Consider the following 26,138-nt stretch of genomic DNA (forward strand, 5'->3'; position numbering starts at 1 on the left):
AAGATGAAGTTGCATTAGATCCTCACAAAAGTAAGCACAGGGAGAAGTTTAAAATAAAGATGTTCTACAGGTCTCTACTTGGTTATGTAACAAAAATTATAAATTATAAATACAGGGACCAGAAAAGCTGCCCTCTGATGAAATATTTTCTAAGATCTGCAGGAATAGGACCCAAACAGGGATTCTAGTTCTCGCATTCCCTTTTAAGTCAAATTTTAGTGGAGAGCCTTAGATCTTCTAAAGCTACTACTGCCCCAGCCTGCCCCCCATCCCCACGCTCTGATTTGCCATGTCTGTGCCTGTCACAGCTCTCACTTGAAAGGGTTCTGACCAAGCTAAGCTATAAGGAACTAAATGGAAGGGTGTAGAGAAGCTCACAGACTCTACTGAAAAGCCAGAGAACCAGACTCAGAACCCAGATAGGGAACAAAGGAAGCTCACAGCCCAACTCTCATGTCACATAAACAGCTTGGCTCAGTCACCACCATCATCACTAGGGACTACACACCGTGGCTGCTACTATTCACTGAACAGAAGGAACCCTAAACTTTCCAGGCTTCTCTGTGCCATTCACTCCAGTATCGAAGCGCCCACTGGGAACACCCAATTGGCCTCCCACCAGATACACAGTGGTGATGTCCCCAGACACAGGAAAGGGATTCAGATGATGAGCAGCCAAAAAATGATGTTCACTTTCCCTTCCATCTTCCTCTGCCTGCTCCCATTCTACCTTAAATTTAGTAAGGTAAACTTTTTTTTCAAAAAATCTTTTTTTCATCTTTATAGCATTTTTATTCCCATTTCACAGATGGGAAAACCAAGCATCTTAATTAGAACTGCCATAACAAAATGCCATAAACTGGGTAGCTTAAACAAGAAGCATTTATTTCTCACAGTTTTGGAGGCTGGCAAGTCCAAGATCAAGGTGCCAGAAGATCCAGTATCTAGTGAGAACCCACTTCTTGGTTTATAGATGACCACCTTCTTGCTGTATCCTCACAAGGCAGAGAGAGCTCTGGCCTCTTTATCTTCTTATAAGGGGCTCCATTCTCAGGACCTCATCTAAACCAATTACCTCCCAAGGGACCCACCTCCAAATACCATCACATTGGCGATTAGTGCTTCATGTATGGTTTTTTGTTTGTTTGGGATTTTAGGGGGACACAAACATTCAGTTCATAGTACCAAGCCTCAGAGAGGTTAAGTGACTCTAGAAGTTCACAGAACAGTATTTATCACTTCTAGATTTTTGTTCCATGTTTGGGTTTTAAAACACTACTACCCATTTTGTTTTGTCTTTTATTGCTGGTTTAAAACTGTTTTTTGTTTTTGTTTTGCCAATGGAACCTTTTTAAAATTTTCTAGCGAAACTTACAAGAAATCTCAATTTCTAAGGCAGAGAAAAGCAGAGCTGCTTGGGTTGAAGTGTAAAGAACAGAAGACCATCTGCTGAGACTCACAATCCTAGTTTCAAACACACAAAGCACCACAGAGGTTTGAAAACTGCTGTTGCTTCCCTCAGTGAGAGAGGTCAGTCATTCCTAGTCCATTTCCTGTCACTGCCCCTCTAGCCCCGGACTCAGGGACAGGAAATAGCTCTGAGCTTAAATAGAGAAATAACTGTTCATACCCAAATTTGTCCATGGCTGCGGTCCAGCATTTCTCAAAACATGTTCCATAGAACTCTTGTTTGTCGGGATATTAATAAATAATAACTGAGAAAAATAAAAACGTTTTGTCAATGTTGAATCTCTCACCTTAACTAAAATGTATTGAAAACAATAAAAAATTTTAAATGTTTCTTACCTACGAGGAAGGACTCTCAGACAGTATTGTGACACTCCAAAGAAGAGGTACAGTGTCTAGAATTTTCCAAATATTTGACCAGAAACCTATTTTTTTGAATTGCATTTCTTAGGGCCAGTCTCTGGAAATTTTTTGACTCAGTTTTATCTTTTAATGCCTACTAAACATTTGGCTATTTTTGGAAGCAGGATGAGTTGGTTCTTACCCAGCCATTTTTCTTGTAAGAATTCTTGTAATGTTTGTAAATCCCAGAGGAATTGCTAAATTCACTCAGGAAAGGTAGACACCTATTTGATCCCTTATGTCTGAAGGAACGGGTTTAGGTATCAGCATTTCTCTGTCAGGTAAGGGTATAGACAGTAGCTCAGAAACACTCAGAAAACTCTTAGGCCTGGATACTCTCAAGATAGTAACAACAGTTATTACAATTTGCTAATTAACGGAGGTCTGTAAAGTGCAATTATGAAAGTCAGTGAGGTGAAGGGAAATTTGCTTTCAGGTTCAGTGTTTTTAAAACCTGGCGATTATTTATCCCTCAGAGGAAATGGAGGTGTCTCCAAAGGTCTGATTCAAATGCAAGAAGGAGCCAAAATTCTGGAAAAGAAATGATTTAGCCAGGTGGAAGGCATTGAGCTGCCCAGGGCAATCTATTCCAGGTGGACATCTGTGACTTATCTTTTTACTTCCTTGAAGTCAGATGTGTAGCCTGATTTACAAATGTCTACAGTCCCCTATGCCTATTGCTTCAAATGAAACCTGCTCAGCCTGGAATCTTATCCCTTCCTCAATCACATCTTTATCTCACCAATTCGTTTCTTACCTTAGATAAGTCACCTACCTAATGTGAGCCTCAGGGTTTTATTTTTAGTATAAAATTGGAATAAACCTAACTGCTCTGTCAACTGTCAATTCTGAGGTTGTGTTGAGAATCAATCATGTTGATCAGGACCAAGACTAGCCTATACTACACCTTTGTGCTAATTAGAAAAAGGCATCCCCTCTGGAAGTAAGCAGCCTGCTGGCTCAGGCTTGGCTAGTGGCATAGGCTAGATTTCAGCCCCATGCACATAGAAATCTTGTACAACTGGCCCAATTGTACATCTTTTATCCATAAATGCAAAAGAATTATGTAAACTGAAAAGTGCTTTCATCGGACAGTGTTATAGAGCAGTCAGGGGCAAGACCACAAGGATCTGGGTTCATTGCTGGCTCTGCCACAACAGCTGTGTGACCTGGGCAAACTCAGTGACCTCTTTGAGCTCCAGTGTCCTCATGTGTAAGAATGGGGATGACAGCATCTAAGATTTGAAGATTAAGTGAGATCATGCTTGAAAAGTACCCAGAATATAGTAAGCACTCAATAAACGCTATTACTATTATTATTATTTAAAGCATAGAAACATGGACTTTTGGACATTACTGTCATTTTTATTCTGACATAGATCCTACATTCTAGACAAATTAATCTTCTTTTCTATGTAACAATGTACATCGGCCAATCTGTGCCTTTCCCTATGCTGCTTCTTACTGGAAGCAAGTCACTCTGTGAATCCATAGCTCTCCTTTTACCATTCCCTTGGTATTTTCCCAATCACATACATTATTCTACAGTATTGTTAGAGACTAGTTAATATCTCATGATATAATGCTAAATTTTAAACAGCAAGGTACAAAATTGTATATTCATGACCTCAATTTTATTAAAAACATTAATTAAAAAATATGTACCCAGGCAGTCCATTCTTTTTTTTTTTTTTTTTTTCTGGTACGCGGGCCTCTCACTGATGTGGCCTCTCTGGACGCGCAGGCTCAGTGGCCATGGCTCACAGGCCCAGCCACTCCACGGCATGTGGGATCTTCCCGGACCGGGGCATGAACCCGTGTCCCCTGCATCGGCAGGCAGACTCTCAACCACTGCGCCACCAGGGAAGCCCCAAGCAGTCCATTCTTTACACAAACTTAATATACATGAATTCCTGTTACCATGGGTTGGTTAAATAACAACAGTCTCTCAGCAACCCAGTTCAGATTTCAGTTACTTCAGCATATTATCTGTGAGTAATTGCATAAAGTGTAACTTCACTGCTAGCAATTTAGTCCACAAATCACTGTGTAAATGATGCATATATTTCAAGATCAGAAACCAATCATATCAATTCTTTCCAAGTCTGTCCATCACTGGCCACTGCACATCTGTTATTCAGTTCACGTACAGACAGCAAAGTGTGTGGTTGTGTTGCTTCCTTATCTCCCAATGATAGACTTACATGGCATTTTTTAAAAGTGAAAAATTGAAGAGGGAACTGGTTAAAAATGATGCAAGTGCAGCACAGAAATGAAAAGTGGTAACAGTGGATAAAACTTATATCAGTGTAACTGGAGTTTTAGAAGAAATGTTTAACCATGGGATGTTGACACTGATGCTGATTAAGAGACTGTAGATATGGCCCCAGCCAGAGGAACTTAGGGAAGGTGAAACTGACAGAAGTGTACAAGTGGGAGAAAAAGGATGGAAATGTCCCAGAGGAAGTGATGCTGGCAAAAAAAAAAAAAAAAAAAAAAAAAACAAACGATAAAACTATACACTAAAGGCATTCTAAGAGATATTTCACATTATTGACAGTGCAAAGGATAAAATGTTGGAAGCTGATCTAAACTTAGAAAAGAGTATGACAATTTGCCAAGGCATAGAAAAAATGACTGCTCTATATCATAACTTACACAATGAAAGATAGACAGTCACTACTCAAACTGCTTTTGCAAAGAAATAAGACACTTTAATTTTGTGTTTCTAATATTTTAAATTACAGAGTACTAAATACAGATTTTACTATTTCTATTTCCCTGTACATTTATAACCAACAGTAAGAGAGTTTTTAATGTTTTGACAAAAAATGCTAAAGGTCACAGAACACTTGAGTTTTTTCCATTGATTATGAAAATGACCTTGCATGGTTTCAACTTGCATGGTCACTGTTACAGTCATATACTATCATGCAAAGTGACAATTGCCTGTATTTATATCTCCATAGAAAAGAATGACTAGATGAAAGTGCACCAAAAAGTAAACATTGGTATTAGAACTATAACTGATTTTAACTTTCTTCTCTGAAATTTTCAATGTTTTCTAATTGTTCTACAATTAGCACAGATTACTTTTATAATCAGAGAAGAAATTATTAACAAAAAAATTGGTTTAAAATTCAGCTCCAGGGCTTCCCTGGTGGCACAGTGGTTGAGAGTCCGCCTGCCGATGCAGGGGACGCAGGTTCGTGCCCCGGTCCGGGAAGATCCCACATGCCGCGGAGCGGCTAGGCCCGTGAGCCATGGCTGCTGAGCCTGCGCGTCCGGAGCCTGTGCTCCGCAACGGGAGAGGCCACAACAGTGAGAGGCCCGCGTACCGCAAAAAAAAAAAAAAAAAAAAAAAAAAAATTCAACTCCTTTGGGAGTATAAGGCACCCTTGATTGGCCCTCTCTGCCCTTGGCTCAGGGCCATTTGATCAAAATATAATGTGCCTTGCTGCTGATTAATTCTATAAAGGCATTTGTGTTGCTGTCTATGATATTTTTAATGATCTCAATAAAACAGACATTTCCTGTGTATATAAGGTGTTACCCTCCTATCCCCTGGAGCCCTGAACAGTGTTCTGAATACCTAATAGGTGCTCAATAATATTTCTAACCCATCTCTCAAAAACCTGCCAGCAATTGCTGGGGGAAAATTACCCCCAAAACAGCAAGGAACACATTAGATGATATTTAAACACATGTTAAGAAATTTCATATAAAAGTCTTTAGGTGTTCTGCTCATATAATTAAAAATTAAATTTTTCTTCAAACAACATAATAGTTGAGAATCTAGAGGACTCTAAATCATGATGGTTCCAGTTTTGGTTTCCATAGTAACTTTAATTCAGCCTGAGTCTTGACACATTTCTTTGGATTGCAGCAAATGGGGTTAAGTTTTTAATCTATGTATGCATAGAAAAGCAAAGTTATGATTGTTGTGGAAACCACAGTTTCTATTTCTTAAATATTGTTCATTAAAAACTAACAAAGTATCACACAAATAATTTTTTTAAATGTATGTCCTTTGTTTATATATGAAGTGCAATGGAAGACAAAATTTGTGCCTTCCTGGTTGCAGTACCTGACTTTTTTTTTTTTTTTTGAGATTTCACTCTGCAAGTTAGTTCAGGCTCAGGCATAAGAGCTGAGGGATGTAGGCAGAGGTGGCAGGTATATAATGCCATTTCTGTCACTCAGGTTAGTACACAGTGCATATTGTGGTTTCTACCTAAAACACCTTTTCGTCTCCCATAGATAAACTGTATTTCACCGCATTGCCCTCAACTTAGTGGGACATCACTGAGGCCTGTGTCACTACACCACCACCTCCAGAAGGAGGTGAACTGGGCAGAGGAGAGCAGCCAGAGGGGCTCTAATGTGTTGCCTTCAAATCACTCCAGATTTTCCCTTTTGACAAAGAGGTTTTTGTAGTATAGCCTCTAACCCCAGCCAAAGAAACTCCATCTTCCATCTGAGACTGTATCATTCACCTTTTCCTAAAGAATGTGAACAAGTGAAAGCACAGACAAATTCTAATTTCAAAATATATCTAGAATTTTTAGCTTTCCTCACCCCCAGCCTTTTTATTAAACACCCGCCTCCTCCCAGGCTTACTAAATTTTACCTGTCACAATTTGGAAATAAATGACTGTTTGTAGAGTTGTGTCTGTACCAGCTGACAGTTGGCTGCTGCACATAAATTCCAGTGCCTCTCAGGGCTCTTTCTTCAGGTCCCTGCCCTCAGTCTTGGGCGTCAGCACACAAATGTACCAGGCAGGGGGAACTCCTGCTTTCCAGTGGCAAATCCAGTTGATTCTGTCTGCCCTGCCAGAGCTTGTGGGTTTCATTCCCAAAGAGAATAATCTGGGTTAACCAGGACTCCCACTGCTGGATATCAGGACACTTGTTTGCTATTTTAAGTACAAAACTGAAGATGGCAATTTGAAATGTGTTTAACATACATTTACGAAGCCCACCTCTCCACCTCTGTGAAATTTCCATTCCTTCTTCCCAGGAATAGAATCCCCATACTTTCTGAACTGAAGAGACGGCCAAAGAGCTTGTGTACTTTTCACAGGTGTACTTTTGGGGACAGAAAAACAGGGTGTGTGAAGTGGAAATAACAGACTGCATGATTGATGGAGCCTAGATGAACTCAGGGCATTTCTTGTACCTCTTCCAGAGACTTAATAAGAACAGGAAGTGAGTACACACTGTAACCCTCTTCCACAGCAGGAACCCAACTCCCCCATTACAGTTGGATATGGGAAATAGGGTGGGGAAATTCCCTGCTATTTAGAGGTGGCAGGACTTGGGTCGGAGCTGGTAAGCAAAAGCAAAGTTAACTGCTTTGAATTTTCATTCCTTCCATTGGAGAAGTTGCCGTCAGATTAACTGCCAGAACTTGTATGGAAGAGATAGCTGAGTGATACCCCATTGGGTTAACTCTGGATAATCCAGCCTCAACAGAAGAGGGAGTCTGGAACTGTGCCAGAAATGGAAAGAGGAAGTATGGGGGTGTTCTTGCAGCCTTAGTATCCCCATCCCCATTATATCCCTGGAACCCCTGTGGACCAGTGAGCCAAGGTTCTTTGAATAGATGAACTAGATAGATGCTTATAAAATATGATTTTGAGAGTTTCTGAAAGACCTAACTTGCCAAAGCTACATCAGTCCCCTCACTCTGAGGGCCTGAAATTTTACCTTTTAGAGTTCCAGTTTTAGGCTCAGGAATTATTGCCAGAAGATCCTTTTGAACTCAAATTTGTTCCCTAGGAACATAATGTATATTATTAGCCCCCATTTCTCCAGATTAGTTTATAAAACACTTGCACTTTCCCTTAACAGAGACTGGAGAAAAAGGGACCCTGGAATAATGGAACAGGAGACTGGTAAATTTTGATTGTATCAGAAAGAATGAGAAGAAAACCTGCTTCCAGAGTGAACAGAAATATGAAAGTATCTTTAACAGTGTGAAGATTTGCCCCTGGAGTGAAGTGTCAGAAAGAAAAATAATGTTTAGAGAGGAGAGCAAAGGGTGAACCCTGACAACATCAAATCCAGTTCTATCTGCCAAATCAAAGAAGGCTGCTGTTTGATCCTGCTGTTTCATGGAAAAAGCAATTGATCAGAATGAATTGAAGATAATACTTGTTACTTGTTGTCTTTTTTATAATAGCCATCCTGACAAGTGTGAGGTGATATCTCATTGTGTTTTTGATTTGCATTTCCCTGATGATTAGTGCTGTTGAGCATCCTTTCATGTACATTTTGGCCATCTCTAGGTCCTCTTGGGGAAAATGTCTGTTCAGATCTTCTGCCCATTTTTCAATTGGGTTGTTTGTTTTTCTGATGTTGAGTTGTATTAGTTTTTTGCATTATTTTGGATATTAACCCCTTATTGGATATATCCTTTGCAAATATCTTCTCCCATTCTGTATGTGGCCTTTTCATTTTCTGATAGTTTCCTTCCCTGTGCAAAAGGTTTTTGGTTTAATGTAGTCCCATTTGTTTACTTTTGCTTTTGTTTTCCTTGCCTAAGGAGACACATCCAAAAAAAATATTACTAAGACTGATGTCAAAGAGTGTACTGCCTATGTTTTCTTCTAGAATTTTTGAGGTTACAGTTCTTACATTTAAGTCTTTAATCCATTTTGAATTTATTTTTGTGCATGGTGTGAAGGAGTAGTCCAGTTTTATCCTTTTGCATGTAGCTGTAGTTTTCGCAGCACCATTTATTGAAGAGCCTGTCTTTTCCCCATTGTATATTTTTAACTCCTTTGTCAAAGATTCATTGCCCACATAAATGTGGGTTCATTTCTGGGCTCTCTATTCTGTTCCATTGATCTATGTGTCTGTTTTTGTGTCAGTACCATACAATTTTGATGACTGTAGCTTTGTAGTATAGTTTGAAATCAGGGAGTATGGTATCTCCAGGTTTGTTCTTCTTTCTCAATATTGTTTTAGCTATCTGGGGTCTTTTGTGTTTCCATACAGATTTTAGGATTATTTGTTCTAGTTCTATTAAAAAGTCCCATCAATATTTTGATAGAGATTGCACTGAATCTGTAGATTGCCTTGGGTAGTATGGTTATTTTAACAATATTAATTCTTCCAGTCCATGAACATGGTATATCTTTCCATCTATGTTGTCTTTAATTTCTTTCATCAGCGTCTTATAATTTTCCAAGTACAGGTCTTTACTTCCTTCAATTTATTCCGAGTTACTTTATTCTTTTTTATGTGAATTATAAGTAGGGTTACTTTCCTTTTTCTCTTTCTAACAGTTCATTGTTAATGTATAGAAATGCAGCAGATTTCTGTATGTTAATTTTGTGTCCTACAACTTTACTGAATTCATTGATGAGTTTTAGCAGTTTTTTGATGGTGTCTTTAGGATTTTCTATGTGTAGTATCATGTCACCACAAACAGTGACAGTTTTACTTCTTTCTTCCCAATTGGGATTCCTTTTATTTATTTTTCTTGTTTGATTGATGTGGCTAGGACTTCCAATATTATGTTGACTAAAAGTGGCAAGAGTGAACATCCTTGTCTTGTTCCTGATCTTAGAGGAAATGCTTTTAGCTTTTCACCATTGAGTATGATGTTAGCTGTAAGCTTGTCATATATGGCCTTTATTATGTTGAGGTATATTCCCTCTACACCCACTTTATTGAGAGTTTTTATCATGAATGGATGTTGAATTTTGTCAAAAGCTTTTTCAGCAACTTTTGAGACGATGATATGATTTTTATTCTTCAGTTTGTTAATATGGTATAACACATTGATTAATTTTGAGACAATGAACCATCCTTGCATCCCTGGGATAAATTCCACTTGATCATGGTGTATGATTCTTTTAATGTATTGTTGGATTCAGTTTGCGATTATTTTGTTGGGGATTTTTGTATCTATGTTTATCAATTGTTTGGACCTGTAATTTTCTTTTTTGTGTGATATCTTTGTTTGGTTTTAGTTCCAGAGTGATGCTGGCCTCAAATAAGGAGCTCAGAAACATTCCTTCCTCTGTAATTTTTGGAATAGTTTGATAAGGGTAGGTGTTAACTCTTCTCTAAATTTTTGGTAGAATTCATCTGTGAAGCCATCTGGTCCTGGACTTTTGTTTATTGGGAGTTTTTAAGTTACTGATTCAATTTCATTACAGGTAATTTGTCTATACATATTTTCTGGTTTTTTCTGGTTCATTCTCGGGAGATTGTACATTTCTAGGAACATTATATTAATTAATGGTATTTGAATGTGAATGAAATATAAATTCCCAATCTTGAGTTTATAGCTTTTTTTAGACTTTGCAGGGTTTTGTTTATATTTTGGTTTGATTCATACTTGCGAAAAATGCTTTACTTCTACTAGTGTTGAAATCATAGCCACCTACTGTTTTCTGTAGCTATGAAATATTATGTCTTGTTGCTTGCAGAACGAATGTTCTTACTGATTTTCCCTCCTCACCCTTTTGATTAAAAAGCAGCAACAGCAGGAGACAAGGCATGGGACTGAGAGTTGCCCATTATTTTTATGTCTTCTCTTGTCACAGTAATTCTCAACCCAGACTTCACATCAGACTGAACTATACAGCTTTTTCAAATTGTGGTATTTCCAGGGGGAGAGCCTGACTGGCGTGTGTGTGTGTGTGTGTGCGTGTGCACACGTATGTTTTAAATTCCACAGGGAATCTGATGCACAGAGTCAAGAACTCTCACTTTATTGACGTCAGTGAATATTTGCAAACTGTTTAAGTCTGGGGTTGGGAGTTGATTTAAACCTCTATTTTAAACTGATACTTACAATGTAAGATCCTGCCAAATGATCAGATCAAAATATTTTGTGTGTGCTCCTCTCTCTGCATGGTTGTTTCTCCTGCTGCTTACACAAAAGTTGGAGATCTAAACTCCTTTATAGGTTACCCCTGTGGCTGAAGGTATAAAGCGTCAAGAATGACTTTTTAAATGTACTACTTTATACAAGGGAGGAATTGTTTTGCACCCTGAGGGTGGTGGCCTGAGCTGTGGCTGAGCCCCAAGCCTCACGGTTAAGCAGTGATGCTTCTGTGGCCTGTGAACGTAGCTCGCTGTGTGGACACATTGGTAGATGAGAGAGTCGCCTGGAGCGGAGCCCCACTGCGCTGGTTCAAAAGTTCATGGGCCCAGAAAGGGCGGTGGTGGAGTAGAGGCCAGACAGAAACGCTTTCTTTCACACAAGGGAATGCAGAGAAGCAATGTGACTCTTGGTTCGTCTGGGCAGACAGTGCCCTGCATGTATACACGGGGGTCCTCAGATTTCTTGCTCTGTTGGTTCAGGTTTATACACTATACAGATGCTTTCCCCTTCAGGAAAAATTGCATAGCATTTGACAGACGTTGTAAATATTCCTCTTGTGAGTATGCATTTAATATATCCAGTGAGCCTAATTGGAATATGTAAAAGAGGGCATTGGTTCATGAAGTAACATAATGTATAGTGTGCATATTCTTTCAGCCATTTTCTCTGATATGTGATAAATACTGCAACAGGTATGGGCTCAAGACATAAGCTACAAAATGGGCGAGCACAGAGATAAATCAGATATGCATCAGCTCTTCGAGTGCTTACCTTATGATTTTAAAGATAAAAGGTGCTTATAAAGGGCAGAACATGGCACATGGCACACAGCACAGTTACAGTTCTTTGCTGTTTCAGAATAAGGAGACTGACTCTAGCTGAAGGCAATTAGGAGAGGCTGTTTGGAGGAGATAGCCCTGGACCATGAGGGTTAGGTGGGATTTAGACAATACCTGGCTTGGGGGAGCGGCAGCTGGGCAGATTTCCAGGCGGGAGACAGAAGATCTAGGGCACATACAGCAAATTTGGCCAGAATGTGTAAAGAGGCACCTCTGACACCTTCTAGAAGGCCCTCTTGGGTAAGTGACTGAACCTCTCTGTGCCCAGTTTCTTCATCTGTAAGATGGGGATGATAATAGCACCTCCTTCATGAGGCTAGGTGAGAAACAAATGAGTTAATATATGGAAAATACATAGAACATTCCTTGGTACACAGTGTTCTATAAATGTTAGAGAGTTAAAATGTTAGAGCTGAGTTATTATTAACGAGAGGGGTAAAGAGATTTCAAGACCAGATGGCTGTAAGGTCTTCTAATTCTAAGGACCCAGCACGCAAACCCGCTAAGAGTTTTGAGTGGCCTCCTGAGGGAGGAGGCCAACTTCCCATGGCAACTGCACCACTAAACCTGGTGACAATTTGGGAGAACAGTGTGGGAAGAGACAGAGACCTGGGAACAGAGAAGGCTCTGAAAACAGAGGGCTGCTGCACCTAACTTTTGCTGTTAATATTAATATGGAGTTGAAAGAAAAGGAAAGAAGCCCTGTTAGGTCATAGCCTTCCCTCTCAGTGGAAAATTCCCTATTTTAATTTCCTTTGGCTCTTCTTTTGTGTCTTCTTTGGCAAATAAAGGATTTTTTTTAAAAAAGAGAGTGAGAGGAAAACAGCTTTACCATAGAGAGGAGAAAAAATACAAGAAAAACAACAAAACCAAAACAAAAAAACAAACAGAAATCATCATTATAATCTGTACTCACGGACACAGAAAGTGGCCCCAAGAGCCAGACCTCTATCCACCCTCTTCACGTCCATGGCAGAAGCCCACAAAGAGTAACTGAGGCAGGTTGTTGGGTGCAGGGTGGGAGGCTCTCTCCCCTCCCTCACTTGTTGTCCCTTGTTGTTGTAGCTCATTGCCTTTCCAAGGCAAGCATGGGCTTCCTCAGTCACTCCTTGGCCTTTTTACTCCAAGCTTGGGAGTCAGGTTTTAAATGATAAATGATCTCCCAGGTAAAATTCTCTATGTTAAATGCTGAAAGAAACATCCCGGAGACCCTTCTACTTCACTGGGCATGGTTCCCTTTGGAGTCTGGTCTCCACTCTGAGCGACTGCCAGGTCCTCAGGCTTCAGGGAGGGAGTTGGGAGTTCTGGTCTCCATTTCAGCTCCCGTGGCCAATCTGATTCCATCACACAGATTCCCGACTATTCTCACCTGAAAAATAAAGCTGTCAGAAGACTTGAAAGCCCCAATCTGAAACCCCCTACATTTTATAAATACAAGGTGACATTGTTACCATTCTAATTTTCATTACAGCACTCTCATTTTTTTTGCAGAAAAGGTATAAACAAGAAGACAATTTGGTTTGTATTTTTTTCACTTTCTTACCTCAAGCTCTCCTTTAAATTGCCAAAGGGAATGACTTACTTGAACAGAGACACAGAGTTATTATGGTGGATAGCAAAATAGGATATGCTAAAGCTCAGAGGCTTAATTTTTTGCTTCATTCAGTAACATATTTCAAAAGAGCACCAGTGATTGGAACATAATTTATTTATCAACAGGGTTCTAGATTACTCCCTTGTAGTTGACTCTGAAATCCATCTGACTCTTGCCGAGTGCTATAACCAAGGTGAGGAAGGCTAGAAACAGACCTAGCATTACGATTACCAAAGGGAGAAGAGTTCACCATGGATATTTATCCACACTGGCATTTGGCAACCAAACTCTGAGTCTTTCTTCCCAGCTCCTGACACATCCATTTGTAGAGCAGGTTAATAATAGCATCATACCTACATCTCCACAGTTACAGCTAAATAACAGTTTCCATGATAAGCCTTTATTTTCCTGCAATATAAAATTTAAGACAGCAATTTTATCTACAATATCTAAGCCCAGAATTCATTTTTGGCTTTCTCAAAGAAAGTTGTACCCATTTAACTCTGCCTGGCATGAGAGAAAATTGTTTTTAAAAGTACAGAGTTTAATTAGCTAGGCAATTTGCATGTCTCTAAACCTTCAAACCCTGGCCATTGCCAGAGGCAGGGAGCCAGATGAAGTGGAACCACGGTCAGATACAGAAAGGCAATGTTAAGGGTTTACAGTGAACCCCAGCTGCCAATAGCCTGGGTTAGTAATACGCATATTATTTTAATGACCTATCAGCACTTGTCATTGAAGTGAAAATTGGGTGATTTTTAGAACATAGAGGGAAGGTGTATTTTTTTACCCTTTGCTTTCAGAAGCAGTCTGACACCAAGATGTTGACCTTCAAGCTGCCTCTCCTAGCCCTGGGGCTTCTCCTGGCACTTCTTGGGCAGACCCCACCTCAGCATCCCCGGACCTGGGGTAGAGCTGAATTCCAGCTTGTGGCCGGCGTTGAAGTTGGGCAGATGGCAGGCAAACATCGCTGCAAAGGGAAACCGCTGGTGTAGAACACCTCGGTCCAAGCTTGGTTTTGTTTCTCAAGGCCACATGTTTGCTCCCCCTTTCTGCGATACCTCTGAGGTGGCTTTCACTGCCTTGGAGTTTAGGACGTGTCTTTCAGGAAGGAAGGTTCTTGTGACTTCACTCTGAGTAACCTTCCTTCCTCCACCTCTTTGGTAAGAGGAGACCTTTGCAGGAGATGTTTTCACATCAACACCTGTTGCCCTGTTTCCCGTTGCTTGTCCAATGGTTGCCTTAGAGTTAGTGGTGAAACTCCCTGGCCCAGTCACTAAAGCACTTGTGAAGGCATTTTGTTCAGCCCTTCACATATCTCTGGCTATTTAAGAAAAGGCTCAAGAACTGCCTCCAAGCTTGTGTTGCTGCCTAATACAATAGCACAGGTAAAACCATAAAGCAGGGACTCTAACTGGATAAAAGCCTTGGGCCCCTGAGGATGTCGTGAAGCCATCAGCCACAAAAGGCAAAGGGTAAGGCCCTATGTCTGCCAGTATACAGAGCATACAGAGAAATGTCCCCAAATGCCTGGGCTTGATACCACTGGGCAGTTTTTAATAGTCTCCATCAGAGCTTAGCCATTGAATTTATTCATCAGTTCTTGACAGTTAATAGCCTCTGATTTGACTTTTTAATTTTCTTTGTCCTGCTTCCCCAATAACAGTTGACCCTTGAACAATAGGGAGGGGTGGTACAGGGGTGCCAACCCTTATAGTCAGCCCTCCACATCCACGTGCCACATTCACGGTTTCTCCATATTCACAGTTCCATCCTCGGATTCAACCAACTGTGGGTTATGTAGGACTGTAGTATTTACTATGGAAAATAATCCGCGTGTAAATGGACCCTCGCAGTTCAAACCTGTGCTCCTCAAGGGTCTACTGTAGATACTAAGTACCCAGTAGACTCATCATCTTAGCCTTCTTGGTCAGCCTCATAACACCAAAATCAACTTCCTGAATAAAGAATTGTATATCTTGCTACTCAAAAATGTCTTCCCTGACATCCAGTTACCTACATCTGTATGTTTTATTTCAAATGAAAATTCCCAGAGGGAGGATTGGTCCCTGCCAATCACTTCTTAATGTGAACTACTTCGATCAGATAATCAGATGCTCCCAGAAAGAGAATCGAGAAAAATGGAAGTAATTTTTAAGCCTGTGGGACTCAGGGAGAATGTGGCCAGCCTATAAAAGAAGGACTTTGGGGCAACCAGATGTGTGTGTGTGTGTGTGTGTGTGAGAGAGAGATTGAGAGAGAGAATGGATATCCAGGAGAAGGAAGGGTTGGAAAGAGAATTCTCATTGATTCTGTAACTTGGTCTGTGGCTCTGGTGATGTGCTCCAAGCCTGAATGGATGATTTGGAGCAGGGGTGGGCAAAGTGCCACCTGTCACCTGTTTTTGTATGGCTCACAGATCAAGGGTTGTTTTTACATTTTTAAATAATTTTTTAAAATCAAAAGAAGAATACTATTTTATGACGCATGCAAATCATACAAAGTTCCAATTTCAGTGTCTATAAATAATTTGGTTGACACACACCACACTGATTCATTTATGTGTGGTCTGTGACTGCTTTTGTGCAGTAATGCAGAGCTGACCAGTTACAACAGACCATATGGCCTACAAAGCTAAGCTAGTTACTACCCGCCCCTTTACATGCAAAGTCTGCCAACTCTTGATTTAGACAGAGTTTTCTGGTTGGTTCCTTTTTAGCTTTAACGTTTTTGGGTGGCAGCCTTTTATCACTCATAAAGTGAGCAAACAATATTTCTTCCTTTTCATGGCTAACCATTTGGTATTGGTTTAAGTATGGTACATCTACACAATTGAATGTTCTAGAATCATTTGTTGGCATAGAACTATGTATCCAACCTTAACTCTTTGTACAGCATAATCCATAAAAAAGGTTCCAATCAAACATATCTTCAAAGATCCGTACCAAAATTTAGACATGTTCTATCCAAGTGGTGGGATTACAAGTGATTTTTTTCCTTCTTTTTGCTTCTCTGTATTTCCTACACGATTTTCAGTGAACAAATATTACTTTTTATAAAGAAGAAAAATATGTAATGAAAAACTCTTTGTCCTCTGATGGATAGAAAAATAGAACAGGATATTAATACATTAGGTATTTTTCATCCTTCCCTAAGGGAAAAAAATTGAGTTTTCCTGGGAGATATTGAAGCAAGGGCCTTGGCATCAAACGCCCACTGGGGTTCAGAAACCAAGTCTGTGGGTCACTAGTTCTGTAACCTGGAGTGAACTGCTCACTCTCTCTGAGCCTCGGTTTTTCTCTAGTGAAGAAAAACAATCCTCTTGGGGCTTTTTCAAGCACTAAATAAGACAATGCTTTCAAAGCAAGTAACAACTCATGTAGTGACAGGCACATCAGCATTAAAAAGCTGCCAGTTTCCAGCATACTTTATGGAGAATGTTTGCTCTAAAGATGTCCTGCCTTTTGCAGCAATGTCTTTGTGACAAGTCCCTAAAGTGAGATGTGTGGATCAAGGAGCAGGGGAAGGGGAGGCGTGGGCAGGAGGGCAGCAAGGGCACAAGAATGCCAGCTCTCCTGAGGACGAGGGAAATGGAGTGGATCAGGAGCCATTGGTTTTTTCCTTTGGTTAGGAAGCTTCCATTACAACCCGCAGCAGTAGGGGACAGCTAGATCGCTGCGGGGAGGGAGGGTGGGCGTGGGCAGAGTGTGTGCATGTGTGTGACGAAGTGGGTCTTGGAGGAAAATTGTTCCAACAGTTCACAGTTGAGCTCGACGGTTTTGAGTGTCTGTTAGGAGGAAACTGCCAGGCATTCCGACATGTAAAAATCACAACTCCAGAGGAAGCTCCAGTCCCTCAGGGTGGGTTGAGAGAGGGGACTTCGGGGAGAGATTTTGGGCAATTGATCACTTGTGCATCTACCACATTTTCTAGTTCATGTAAATAGCATTCCAAGGAATGCTTGCACAATCAGGCTTAGCAAGAATGAAGATTATTACAACAGTATTCTTAAAATTACCTTGTTTTGAGGAAACGATTGGGCCAGGAATAAAAAGAGTCACTAAAGACATCTAAAGATAAGTTAGGGGTCTAGATGCCAAGAGCTTAAGAGAATGGGGAAAGGTGAAGAGAAGATTCTAGGGCCCATCGTACTTCAGCAAACATCAAGGAGCAACCCTTGGGTGGGATAACACCAAGTGGAAACTCTTAGGTGTGCCATGTTCTTCTCGTCCTCTTTGTCCTTCTTGTTTTCCAGGGAATACTGAACTTTTCCAGGGAAAAGCTCACTTTCCACTTTTACTCTCTCCCAGGCCCTCTCCATATCCATACATTCCCAACCTCCCAGACTGGTGCTTACTGTTAACACTGGCATGTGAATATGGCATGTGCATCTCAGTCCTTGAGATTATATCCTCTAAGCGTCAATGGCCTATGTGAGCTGCAATCTCAAGATACCTGGGGGTAAAACCAAGCAAAACCTGTCAAAAACACAACCGTTTTTTCATAAAGTTCACTCTGTCTCTCCCTGTCCTGCCTTGCCACTCATATAATGCATTGTGCAGTCATTATTTTTTCTATGCTGTATACTTCTCTGCAGGTTTTTTTAACATATATTTGCATTATGTTATTTATTCTAATTTTAGGATGGGTCAGGCAGGCCTTTGCTACATCAAAGAGAAATAAATCATTCTCTCTTAATGTGTTCATGCCTGAAGTATTTAGAGTCTGTATAATTATATTGCTCATGTCCTACTCCAAAAGATGTATGTTCTTCTTAAATATATATTCTCTCTCTGCATCTCTTGAGGATGCAGTGAGAGAATATATATACCATGTTGTAAAAGGCACCCCTGTGAGGTGCCGTACCCCCATCTGCAGGAAAGGCACCCAGTAGACCAAGACTATGTAGGATTTATTTATGTTCTACAGGATCTGGGAGAAGGCTCTATCAGCTGGGCCCCCTCTGTGATTGGAGGTGGTATGTGGACCTTGCAAGCATTGGTAATGTAATGTAAGTTATATTATATATCCAGAAACCTGTTGAAAAGGAAGGTACCTAGGGTCACAAAATAGTTTATTCATCTGTAAGGGGGATTAAGGTGGGCCTGTCAGAAGGAGCTAGACCCTCTGAGTCCCGGAACTTGTGTCCTCCCCACTGCTGAAGCTGGATAATCTGAGCCACTCTAGGGTGACTATAAATTACCCAGTTTCAACACCGTTGTCTCCAGAGGGTCAGAGAAAGTGGTGTCTTCATTGAATATTGACAATATAGCCTGAAGTGGGATGGGTCAGTTTCCAGAGGCTAGGGCAAGTGCATTCCCTCCAGGGTAAGGCAAAGACTATCCTGGGCCACATCCTTGAATCACAGCGGGGTACCTGGAAGTCCTCTGCAGAGGAATCAAGACTGTGTTATGAGGTCTTCAATACCTTGCAACATCTCCTTGGGCTTCTGGCTCCGGGAAAGAAAGATCCTCCATTCCACACACATACTCACACTCACACATACACACACGGACTCACACACATTCACTAATACACACACATAAACATTCACAAATACACAATGCACCCACACACACTCACACATATACACAGTCACCCATACGAACACACACATAAACACTCAGATGCACACATATGCAGACACCAGCTTAGAACTGTGCAGGCCCTCTCCACAGAACTATCTCTAACCCGCAGCCCTCACCCACCACCTCTGCCCTCATGACACACTGACATTGAGCTAGTGTCCAAGTGACCCTGGCTCTCCTGGGCTCACTCCGTGACTTGTCCCTGTCCCGGTAGCTCTAGGGTTGAGTCTCTGAAACCAATGCTGAAGGCTGAAGTCAGGGAAAACCAGGAGGGCAGAGGAAGGCAGTGCCTTTCCTTCCTTCACCTATAAAAATGTTGGCCCTGATGATCTCTTCCATCTCTCTGGCTCAGGACAAACTCTACAACTATCAATGTTCAGTAGGCACCTTGCAGTAGGAGGTGTATTATGCATCCGGTTTAAAATTGAGTGGGGCAACTGAGGCATTTCTCATGACGATCAAAGAAGGAATTGGCCGGGCTTCCCTGGTGGCACAGTGGTTGAGAGTCCGCCTGCCGATGCAGGGGACACGGGTTCATGCCCTGGTCCAGGAGGATCCCACCTGCTGTGGAGCGGCTGGGCCCGTGAGCCATGGCCGCTGAGCCTGCGCGTCCAGAGCCTATGCTCCGCGACGGGAGAGGCCACAACAGTGAGAGGCCTGCGTACCACAAAAAAAAAAAAAAAAAAAGAAGGAATTGGCAGTGTCACTGAAGCACCGGTTCTAATCCTGACTGACAAAGAGACAACAGGGGTCATCTCTCACTTTCTTTTTCTCTTTTGTAAACCTACCTATCTTTACTTATTTTTCTATTTTTCATTACCTGATAATACATGATTATCATAGTATTGTGAAAACTTCCAGAAATACAAGTTAAGCCAACATCTGTCTGGCATCTGGCCCCCTCCTCTAAGACAGCCCGTGTTAGCAGGCAGCGTATGGTCATCCAGACTGTAGAATGTCTGGTGGAGTTTTTTCCTGACACAAATGGTACCCACTGCATAAATTGTCTTATGACTTGCCTTTTCCCCCCTTTAATTATATGTCTTAAAGGTCTTTTTATTAAGTGATTTTTTTTTTTTATCAAACAAGTCAATAAACTTCAAGGGGTGGGAGCTTTCCCTGTTTCTGCCAAGTGCCACGCTGTGCTTGTGGTTCTGTCTGAAATTCCCCATCCTGGGCTACTGCCTTTTCCCATCTGATGGTTACAACACTCGCTTTGCAGTGTCTCTGGGCTCCTGCCTGTCTGCTGTGGCCACGTGAAGGAAGTAGAGTCGTCTTACTGTAATTATTTGAGGTTCTGGGCAGTTTTCTGTGCATCAAATCCAGTAACACAAAACAGAAGAAAACCATTATGCCCCAAACCCAGCTATTTACTCCCTCCCACACATTGTTTTCTGGGAAAGGGAGACTGCAGTCATCTGGGAAAAGGATCGGCTGCCATCCTCAGCGAGGTCGCAGAGCTGTGATACCCAGCGAGCACTCTGGGCTCCCAGGAGGGCCAACCGCTGGCAAATGGGACCTTTTCCCAGGAACACTAGCCCAGTATTAGAGCCACGCAGATGTGATCAGACTTTTTTCCACCCCCCAGATCCCGTTTCCATCACTTACTAGCTCTAGAACCTTGGGTTAGATACTTATCTGTACATCTCATCCTTATCATCTAGAAAACGGATGTAGTAAAAATTACAGGGGGTTTCGTGAAGTGTAAGTGAGGGAATGCATGAAAAGCCCTTAAGACAGGGTATGGCATGTAGTAATTCCTCACGAAATATTGCCTGCTGGCTGAGCTCTCCCCTCCCCTTCCTTCTCTTCCAGATCTTCTCGGTGGTTCCATCCGCTTGCGTCTGCCCAGCTCATCACCCTTTCCCTGTTCAGGCAAGCTCACAATAGCTAGGAACCTGCCTGCTGCCCCAGCCTGGCCCTTCCCCTGGGGGGTGCCCCCTGGGATCTGCCGTCACTCAGCTTTTCCAAAACCCACAGAGCTAGTTACTACAGAGCCTCGCTCAACCCTGAGCCCAGCTACAGCTTATCTTCACTCCCTCACGCGTTCATCGTTCATTCTTTCAGGACACATGTACATTAGCACCTACTCTGTGCCAGGCACTGTGAGAGGTGACAGAGGTAGAAAAAGACACAGTCCCAGCTCTGAAGGAAGCCCAGTCTCTTGGGGGTTGGAGGCCAATCAACTGGCCATTACAACGTGGGGTGACAAATCCGTGCTCTGGTGGGCAGGTGTGTCCAGGCTGCTTCAAGGAGGGACATGCACACAAGGCTTGGGTGCCTTCTCCAATTTCTGACAGTTTCTCTAACTCTCCCTTCCAAATCTCCTACTGAAGTTTTTTATGTCATCAATTACATTTTTAATTTCCAAGTCTCCTTCCTTGTCCTGATTATTCTTTTTTCATAGTAGTTCTTAAAAAGTGAGTAGGAATCAGCCAGAAATGTGTATTTGGACCAGGACAGATTCTAACAACCTGAGCAGGAAACCTGGTTATGAATATCCCAATCTCCCAAGGTCAGGTTCTCTGTAAGATCCAGGGAGACAAGGAACCAAGCTGATAAATGCAGTCATTCATTCCTTCATGCATTCAATCCAGTCAATTCGTTGCATCGATGTTATTGTTGTCTGGCGTTGCAGGTTATGGTTTGGGTGGTGAGGGCATGGTCTGTGCTTTCAAGAGTTCACTGTTGAGTGGAAGAGACTAGCATGTGAAGAGTTATAACACCAAGGGGGTAAGCACCACGTTCATCAGTATATGGATTGATTAGGAAGCCATTGAGGAAGAGACTGGGCTGGGGCAGTTGGCGGGGTGCCCACAGCAGAAGAGACGGTTTTATTGTTGAGTCTTAAAGGATAAGAAGTAATTCACCAGTCAGAGAAGGGACCGAGGAAGTAGCAAAGGGGGAATGGCATTCCTGGCAGAGAGAAAGGCATGTATTAAATCAGAGGTATTAAAGGGCTTATGGCCCTTGAGACTGGTGAGAAGTTCTCTGACCAGAACCCGGTGTTCACTGAGTCGGGGAGGATGGATGGGGAGAGGACACTCGGAGGAGACGAAGCTCCGGAGAGGTCGGTGAGTCTGAACTGTGCAAAGCCTCGCCTGTCATGTTCAGGGGCTTTTTTTTCTTGCTTTTTTTGGGGGGGGTTCTTAAACACTTATCATGGACCCTTTTGAAAATATGATGAAAATTACAGGCCTTCTCACCCCCCAAAATGCACATATACACAAAATTTCAGGGCTTAAAGGATCTGAAACCCATTCCCATTCCTCAACTGAGGCAGCGGGGAAGCCCCTCACAATTTTAAGCAGGGATGTCCTATTCAGATGTAGTATTGAGTTCTGGCTCTTCCATTTCCAGCTGTGTGTGGCGGCAGCAGCCTTGCAGCTCACCTCGGGTTGCAGTGGCAATTGAGGTGGGTAGTTCTGTGCAAGCTTGGACATGTCCTCACGTTGGCAGTTGCGCCTCTGGGGACCCATACAAAGCCTCAGTCCCAGGGCAGCTCCTGACCTAGAGGCCTAGGGGAGAGGGGTATCCATGCATAAATGCCCCAACTTCCTTTTTTCAGGTCACTGTCCTTCCAATCACTTTGTTTCTTCCAGAAAATTCCAAAATATCTCATAAGCTGATGATTTGATAAACCTATCCCATTCTCTTTTTATACCTTTAAAAAAAGAAGTCTTTAACATATTGTGATTATCAGGAGGAAAAAGAAGTGCTTGTACTCAGTTGACAATGACTAATGAGACATCTGTTTAAAAATTTTTGTATTACTTAGAGTAAAAAGTTTAAAATATAAGCCTTTAAAATACATGTTTAAATTTAAAACAAATATCAAATAGGGATTAAACATTGAAATAAATTAGAACCAGAATGGCTAAAGTCCCTAAAACTGGGATTAAAGATGAAAACATTTAAAAATCACTTTTCATTGACCAAGTATAATGCCATGTGCTCAGAGTTCCACTACAACATTCTCTACAAAAGGCAAACTATTCGGAGTATGTGCTATGGTCCTAGGTTATGTAAAAAGGGAAATAGTGCTGAGTCCTAGTTTTGAAAAAGTGCATCCTCCTCCTGGTCCCAGTGTTCGAGATGGTTCAACACTCTGCAGGACTAGGAGGCCAAGGGCTTCCAAGTTAACACAGGTGTTTGTTTTTTAAGTGGTCAAGTCATTGAAAAGAAAATTGAGGAAAACGATTCATGGCTGTGACCTTGACTTTTCTATCAACCTATGGTTGTGGCATTGTGTAGAGAGAATTGGAGCCCCCAAATCCTCTGCTTGCCTAAATACAGACATATAGGAGAAACTGGATTTGGGGCATGAAGGTAGGAGAGGGTGCTGGGACAAATAAAATTATTAAGAAGAAATCGAGTAGTCTTTCTACTGCTTCTTGTGTCTGTGGTATAGGAAACTCACTTTTTGTGGTCTCTGAGCAGGATCTCCAGAGTGTGTCATGGCCAGGAATCTCTTGGGAGAGGAGCAAAAAGCGAGAAGGAGGCTAGGGAGGGGTGGAAAGGAAAACACAAATGGGAAATTTTAAGAACTTTTAAAATTTAAATTTTCTTAAAAGCTTTGTGAGGTCTTATTTTGTTTCCATTGTTGTTGTTCTCTTTTGTTTTGTTTTGTCTAGTTTTACCAGAATTTCCTATAGAAATGTATAGAATGAGCTGTAAAAAGAACTCCAGCACTAGGGAGAGAGGACTGCTTAAACATCTCATCAATTTATGGTTGGTTTCAGTTCCTTTTTCTGTGGCTTTCCAGGATATTGGAATCACCAGGGAGGCATTAAAAAAGATGGATGCTTGGGTCTGTTTCCTAGAGGTTCTGATTTAGTCACGAGTGTGACCTGGACATCAGGATTTTGAAGATCTTTCCAAGTGATTCTGAAGTGCAACCAAGGTTGAGAACTGCTGTTTTTAGTTACTATCTCTTATATATTACGTGAACACAAATCACCTGGGTTTCTAGTTAAAATGCAGATTTGAATTCAGTAGGTCTGGAGTAGGGCTCAAGAGTCTGCATTGCTAACAAGCTCCCAGGTGATGCAGATGCTGCTGGTCTGAGGCCAAGACTTTGAGAAACAATGGACTAGAGATCTCTGAGGTCCTTTTGAGGTATTATTCTACCAAGTTGTGGATTTCATGCTTTTATATATCACTCAGTTAGGACTCAAACAAGTCTGAGCATTATGGTATAAGTAGTCGATGGACTATTATGCAGCCATGAAAAGTTATGCTTATGAAGATTATATACTAATAATGGAGGAATGTTTATGTCATAATGGAAAATGAAAAAATGATGGCAGATTAAAATGTTATATGCTCACAAATATGTCAAACAGAAAAAGTGCGTCATTGTCATAATGTGGTTCTTCCCACTAAAACATTCTATTTCTCTGTGTAAAATACCATCTTCATGTCTGTTGAATAACTCAGGGAGCACCTCAAATTGTAAGTAGTCATATGAGACAGGGGAAAGATGGCTAGGGCAAGTACCAGGACAAATCCTTGTGTAATCTCACCAGGTAACTAGCTAGCTATGTGACCTTGGGCACATTGCTTAAATGCAGTGGGGCCTCATTTTTCCCTTTTGTAAAATGGGTATTAATAGAAATGCCTACTTCATGGAACATCATAAAGATGAAATGAGATAGCGGGCACTCAATAAGTGATGACTCATATCTAAGCATCTTGATTTGCTCATCAGGGAATGAGAGAGTAGACTAGAAGATTTCTAAGGTTCCTCAAACTCTAACTTGTGAGGTTGGAGAGCTTTACTTTTGGAAGGTTTATAGAAACAAGAGTACTTGGAATTGCTCTGGATGTCAAATAAGTTCTTACAGTTCTTAGCACTGTACCAGGCAGTAAGGACAAACAGTGAATAAGAGGAGTTCACAGTCAAACAATTCAATACAGTATGATGTGTGCCATAATGGAGACATATACAAAGTGCTTTGAGCATCTCAAAGTGGATGTAGTAGAGATGGTGATAACGTGGGTCTTGAAAGGCAAGGGGAGGAAAAGGCATTCAGGCAGAGGGAAGCACATGTTCAAAGGCTTGGAGACATGAAAGAAGACTGTGTGTCTGGTGTGGCTGGAGTGTCTATGGGTGGGGGGCTGGGAAATAGGATGAAATCTGGATTGAGACAGTTTATGGAGCACCTTTTTGGCTACAATGAGGACTTTATGACATACTCTTTGAACTAGGGAGTAATATAATCAGATTTGTGATTTTAAAATAAACTCTAACTGTGGTGAGGAAGATGATCTTGAAAAAGGGAGGCAGGTGGGAGGTTATGACAATAATCCAGGCAGGGGTAACAGAGAAACACAAAAGGGTGTATTAGAAAGATTGATAGGCCTTAATGATTGTTTGCGTGTGCTGGCGTGGGCAGGGAATGAGAAGAGGAATTCAAAGATGGCTGTGACCCATATAGAAAATCAGGAGGGCAAGGTTGCTGTGAGAAGTGCTACTATGGATACATTAGATGGAGAATCCATGAAGACAGTGCAGATTCGTGGATATGTGTCCCTCTAAGACTGGAGGAAGAGAGGTTACAGGATCTGTGTGCCAGTGGTGAAGTGATGGGTGCGTCGATGTTTGTCTCTGGAAACACCAGCAGTGTTAGGGGTTTCCAAGGCAGCCTGTCTCTAATGTGGACCAAGGACAGCCTTACCAGCATCACAACCCCCTGGTGCTCTGTCAAGGCTCTGTCAAGGCCCACTGAGACAGAATCTGCAGGATGAGAGATGAGCATTTACATCTCAGCAAGTCTCTCTTTGCTCTAAGAAAAATAGCCCTTTAAATACTGATGAAAGCTATGGACACAGTACCATCCAACAGAAATATAGTGTGAGCTAAGTAGGTAGTCTTGGTTTTTCTAGTAACCAGGTTTAAAAAAATAAAAATAATCAGGTAAGATTAATTTTAATATTTTTGTTTAGTCAAATACATACAAATATTTTCATTGCAACATTAATCAGTAAAATAATTGTTAATGAGATATTTTGCTTTTTTTTTTTTTTTTTGCGGTACGCGGGCCTCTCACTATTGTGGCCTCTCCCGTTGCGGAGCACAGGCTCCAGACGCGCAGGCTCAGCGGCCATGGCTCACGGGCCCAGCCGCTCCGCGGCATGTGGGATCTTCCCGGACCGGGGCACTAACCCATGTCCCCTGCCTCGGCAGGTGGACTCTCAACCACTGAGCCACCAGGGAAGCCCTGCATTTTTTTTTTATCACTCTAAGTCTTCAAGATCCAGGAGTTTTAACACAGTACACTACAATTGAGACTATAATATATCAGGCACTCAATAGCCATGTGGTAATGGCTACTGCACTAGACCGTGTAGTTACAAATACCTCCCACTCCTCTGCTTTGGAAAAAAATACATACACACAA

Source organism: Hyperoodon ampullatus (genome assembly GCF_949752795.1).
Source record: "Hyperoodon ampullatus genome assembly, chromosome: 3".
Lineage (NCBI taxonomy): Eukaryota > Metazoa > Chordata > Mammalia > Artiodactyla > Ziphiidae > Hyperoodon > Hyperoodon ampullatus.